Source organism: Glycine max, chromosome 16 (genome assembly GCF_000004515.6).
Source record: "Glycine max cultivar Williams 82 chromosome 16, Glycine_max_v4.0, whole genome shotgun sequence".
NCBI classification, from domain to species: domain Eukaryota; kingdom Viridiplantae; phylum Streptophyta; class Magnoliopsida; order Fabales; family Fabaceae; genus Glycine; species Glycine max.
In genome coordinates, this window is record NC_038252.2 from 16,697,617 (window position 1) to 16,703,378 (window position 5,762).

Here is a 5,762-nt window from a genome sequence, read left to right on the forward strand (position 1 = left end):
TGAAGTCTTAGACTCAACTCCTTGAATACTTCAAAGGTGTCTGATTTCTCTCTGATAAAGTTGACCCAGGTAAATCTGGAGAAATCATCCACAACAACATAGGCATACCTCTTTCCTCCAAGGCTTTCAACTTGCATAGGCCCCATCAAGTCCATGTGAAGTAGTTCCAGCACCCTGGAAGTGGTCTGATGTTGAAGCTTCTGGTGGGACATCTTGACTTGCTTTCCAATTTGACATTCACCACAGATTCTGCCTTCTTCTATTTTCAGATTGGGAATGCCTCTAACAGCACCTTTGTCAATGATTTTCTTCATGCCTCTTAAGTGCAGATGTCCAAATCTTTGATGCCATATTTTGACTTCATCTTCTTTGGAGAATAGACATGTGGAGGAGTAACTGGTTTCTTGAGGTGTCCATAGGTAACAGTTGTCCTTTGATCTGCTGCCCTTCATTAGGACTTCACTCTTCTCATTTGTCACCAAGCATTCTGACTTTGTGAAGTTTACATTGAATCCTTCATCACACAACTGACTGATGCTGATCAAGTTTGCAGTCAGTCCCTTCACCAGCAGTACTTTGTTCAGACTAGGAAGTCCATCATGGACTAGCTTTCCCATTCCAGTGATCTTTCCTTTAGAGCCATCTCCAAATGTCACATAGCTAGTGGAGCAGGGTTCAATGTTCACCAGGAATTCTTTAACTCCTGTCATGTGTCTGGAACAACCGCTATCTAGGTACCAATCTTCCTTAGCTGATGCTCTAAGTGAAGTATGAACAACAAGACTGACAATCTTGTGTTTAGGAACCCACATCATCTTCCTTCTGCTGCTGCTACTTTGAGTTCCATGATGTGGATGGCCATGTAGATGATAGCAAAAGGGCTTTATGTGACCATACTTGCCACAGTAGTGACACCTCCACTTCTTTCTTTTACTCTTTTTCTGCTGCGTTCCATGATGTCGAGACCGATGTTGTGACATCGTGGCTCCACTGCTGTTTTTGGCAGGAACAAATTCTGTCATGGTTATTCTGCCAGCAGATTTATGATTAAACCCAAGTCCTCTCTGGTTTCCAACATTCTTCCCAAGCTGTAGCACCTCATCAAGCATATCTGAGCCTTTATTCAGCATCTTTATTGATTTTGTCATGTTTTCCAGTTTAGAGTTCAGAAAACCAACTTCTCCTTTAAGCTCAGAGATCTCCTCTTCATGTGCCTCCTTCTCAGCCTCCAGATTTGCAATGACCTTCTTCAGTTGTGCTTTTTGCTGAAGAATCTTCTCACTTTTGATGCATAGTTCTCTATAGGATATAGCAAGCTCATCAAAAGTGATTTCACTATCTGTATCACTTGAATCTTCAGCAGATTCAAATCTCCCAGTGAGTGCATTCACATCTCTGTCAGAATCACTTTCTTGTTCACTCTCTGTATCATCAGACCGACATACAGAAAGTCCTTTCCTCTGCTTCTTGAGATGAGTGGGACATTCAGCTTTGATGTGTCCATAGCCTTCACACCCACGGCATTGAATTCCTTTGCTGTGACTGGGCTTTTCATCTGACCTTTTCTGGTATTCACTACCTTTCCTGATGTCGAAAGGGATGTTCCGGACATGTGGTTTCTGCCTCCTGTCCATTCTGTTCAGCACTTTGTTGAACTGTTTTCCAAGGAGCACAACTGCGTTAGTCAGCCCTTCATCAGTATCCAGGTCATACTCATCTTCTTCTCCTTCATCATTGGACACGAACGCCAGATTCTTGCTCTTCTTTTCAGTCCTATCCGAGAGTCCTAGCTCAAAGGTTTGAAGGGAACCAATGAGTTCATCTACTCTCATGTTACAAATGTCTTGGGCCTCCTCTATTGCAGTGACTTTCATGTCAAATCTCTTAGGCAAAGATCTGAGGATCTTTCTCACCAGCTTTTCATCTGTCATCCTTTCTCCCAAGGCAGTGCAAGCATTGGCAATTTCAAGAATGTTCATGTGGAAGTCATGAATACACTCTTCCTCCTTCATCTTCAGATTTTCGAATTTTGTAGCCAATAGTTGCAATCTGGACATCTTCACTTTGGAGGTTCCTTCATGAGTGGTTTTCAGGATCTCCCATGCATCCTTGGCCACTGTGCATGTGTTGATCAGTCTGAAGATATTCTTGTCAACTCCATTGAATAGAGCATTCAAAGCTTTGGAGTTTCCAAGTGCCAATTCGTCTTCTTCTTTTGTCCAGTCTTCTTCTGGCTTCAATTCATTAGTGGGCTTTCCTTCTGTGTCCAGCATCTTGGGATGTTCCCAGCCTTTGATGACAGCTTTCCAGGTTCTGCTATCCAGTGATTTGAGGAAGGCCACCATCCTTGCTTTCCAGTATTCATAGTTGGTTCCATCCAGAATGGGTGGTCTGTTCACTGGTCCTCCTTCTTTCTCCATGTTCATCAGAATTTATCTCCCTAGATCTCACTCAGTGATTTAGAGTGCCCGCTCTGATACCAATTGAAATTCTGATACTGAGGCCAGATGTCGTACCGGATGTCACGACATCACGCTTCAGAACATGCAGATTATATTTGACTGTATGAACAGATTAAACAAGTAAATAACACAAGAGAATTGTTAACCCAGTTCGGTGCAACGTCACCTACATCTGGGGGCTACCAAGCCAGGGAGGAAATCCACTAAAATAGTGTTAGTTCGAAGATCTAACAGCCACTGTTTACAACCTTCTCACCTAACCACTACCCGTGCAACCTCTACCTAAGAGCCACTCTTAGATATGAGAACCCCTCTCACTCCCTCTCAATCACTCTCCCGTGTTTACAATTAAATCAAATACACACCAGAGATTGCTCTCTGAACAATAGAGATCAACTTTACACACTCAGGTCCAACACTTGATGTTAGGGTAACATCAAGGTGGCTCACACAACACTCAAGTCCCAAAACTCACAAAATAACTCTTCAATCTCGGACTTGGTAAAAAACTCGTGCAGCCTTCATGTTTATATAGCAGTGTGCGTATCTGGGCTGCAACAACTTGCGCTGGATAAGATCTATCATTCTCCTGAAAATCTGCACTTAAAGATCTAAAAGATAAAGTTTGATCTTTTAGTTTTTATCTTTAATCTTTAATCCCTGAACGAACTATTCAAGTTTGTAATTCGAACTTTAATTATCTTTTAATTCGTTCCTAAAGATAGATCGCCTAAATCTGTTGCTAACTGCACATTAATCTGTTAAAGATATAACAGGTTTATGTGTCCAGTATTTTCGGGCAGGATGTCCTGGACATTGTATCCGACATCGTGGATCCTGCAGCTTCAATTCTTCATTTGACATTTTATCTTGCCTTGTGCATTGTGCAGCCCGATCTGATTCCTTGACATAATGTTAGACAGCATGTGCAGCAACTCCAGCTTTCCTTCATTGTCTAAGTGCTTATGTTTTAACAAAATTTTAGCCAATCTTTTAAAGCTTAGTAAAGCTAAGCACTAACAATATGATCAAGTGCAAATTCAGATTCAATGCATGAAGAGTGACAGGCATGCAGATTAGAATGAAGATCAGTCATGTATTCATCAACAATATGGTCAATTATTTCAACACGAAATACAGAAAGATCTTCAGATGGGTGTTTCATAGCATCAAGAATATTAAAATGAACAGTTATATCACCAAACTCCATAGATAGTGTGCATGCATATACATCTATCTTAGTTCTAGCAGTTTTCATAAAAGGTCTGCCTAGAATGATGGGAACTGATCCTTTAGAAAATCCCTCCTCCATATTCAAAATATAAAAATCAACAAGGAAAATCAGCTCACCAACTCTAACTAGGACATCCTCTATGAAACCAGCAGGATAGGCAACACTTCTATTAGCTAAATGAATTATCACATCAGTTGACTGCAAAGGACCTATAGATAGAGAATTAAAAATAGACAGAGGCATAACACTAACAGAAGCTCCTAAATCTAGCATGGCATTGTCAAACTTACTGTTCCCTATAATACAAGGTATGCTGAATGTACCTGGATCTTTACATTTTTCAAGGATTTGGGGAACAGATTTACCAATCAATGCAGAGACATTTCTGCCCATACTAATTCTTTCACTTCCTTTAAGCTTCCGCTTATTAGTGCACAACTCCTTCAAGAATTTAGCATATCCTAGAATTTGCTTTATTGCATCCAGTAGAGGTTATGTTTACCTCTACTTTTCTAAATGTTTCCAAGATCTCCTTCTCTGCCTCTTCCATTTTTTTTGTTGGAAATTGCTCTTGGAGGGAATGGAAGAGGGATATGCTGCTTCTCTTTAGATTCACCTGCATAGAAATAGTTAGGTAACTTACTCTTTAAATTTTTGTCATCATCTTTTTCTGGAGTAGAGTGAGGTTGGGCAGGTTCATTTGCAAATGAGGGAGATGCTACTGGTTAAGGTCCTTGACACTGCTTTCCTGACCTCAATGTAATGGCACTCACATTTTTGAGATTCTGGACAGATTGAGAAGGTAATCTATCATAATTTTGGGACTATTGTTGATTTAACTGTGTAGCCAACTGTCCCATCTGATTAATTAAGCTCTGAATAGAGGCTCTGGTCTCTTGTTGAAACTGCATGTTTTGCATAGTCATTTGCCTCACAAGTTCTTCAAGGGAAGGTTGTAGAGGGGCCTCAATTGTTTGCTGTTTCTAGGGATGTTGCTGTTGCTGTTGTTGTTGCTGGAATGGTGGAGGAACGTATGGTCTGCTTGGGCTAGCAACATTTTGAAAATAAGGTTGTTGTTGTTGTTGTTGCTGTTGTGAAGGATTCGACCATCTAAGGTTGGGATGATTCCTCCATCCGGGATTGTACCTGTTGTTGGAGAGGTCATAGTTGTTTTGTTGTGGCTGATTTTGCTGCTGAGGTTGAGGAGGTCTATTGTAGATGTTTGCAGCATAAGCTTCAGGCTGTTCAATTGCTTCAGATTGTTGCACAGAAGGGCAAAGGTCTGTGTGGTGGTCGGCAAAGGAGCATAAACCACAGAGTTTGGCGACAGGTGTAGATTTTTTATTCATGGCCAGTTGGGTTACCAGGTTAACCAAGGCATCTAGTTTACCTTCAAGCTTCTTAGTCTCACCTGATGAAGATGAATTCATGGCTACTTCATGCATTCCTCTAATGACAATAGCATCATTTCTGGCACTGAATTGGTAGGAGTTTGAAGCCATCTACTCAATTAAATTCCTAGCCTCAGCAGGGGTCATATCACCAAGAGCTCCACCACTGGCAGTGTCAATCATACTCCTCTCCATGTTACTAAGTCCCTCATAGAAATATTGAAGAAGAAGTTGCTCAGAAATCTGGTGGTGAGGGCAGCTTGCACGCAACTTCTTGAATCTTTCCCAGTATTCATACAAGCTTTCTCCACTAAGTTGCCTGATGCCTGAAATTTCTTTTTTGATGGCAGTGGTCCTGGAAGTAGGAAATTTTTTTTTTTTCTGAGAATACTCTCTTGAGGTCATCCCAGCTCGTGATGGACCTTAGAGCAAGGTAATATAGCCAGTCCTTTGCCACTCCCTCTAAAGAATGAGGAAAGGCCTTCAGAAATATGTGATCCTCCTGGACATCTGGTGGCTTCATGGTGGAGTAGACAATATGAAATTCTTTCAGATGCTTGTGTGGGTCTTCACCTGCAAGGCCATGAAACTTTGAAAACAAATGGATCAGTCCAGTTTTAAGAACATATGGGACATCCTCATCAGGGTATTGGATGCACAAGCTTTCATAGGTGA

At 41.3% G+C, this 5,762-nt stretch overlaps 1 non-coding gene across 1 annotated transcript; it reads left to right on the forward strand.

Moving 5' to 3' along the window:
• The first annotated feature begins 5,328 nt into the window (after positions 1 to 5,328).
• On the forward strand, positions 5,329 to 5,435 carry LOC112999862 (small nucleolar RNA R71). Its single transcript, XR_003265080.1, has one exon. It is a non-coding gene; the product is annotated as a small nucleolar RNA R71 (small nucleolar RNA).
• The last annotated feature ends 327 nt before the right edge of the window (positions 5,436 to 5,762 follow it).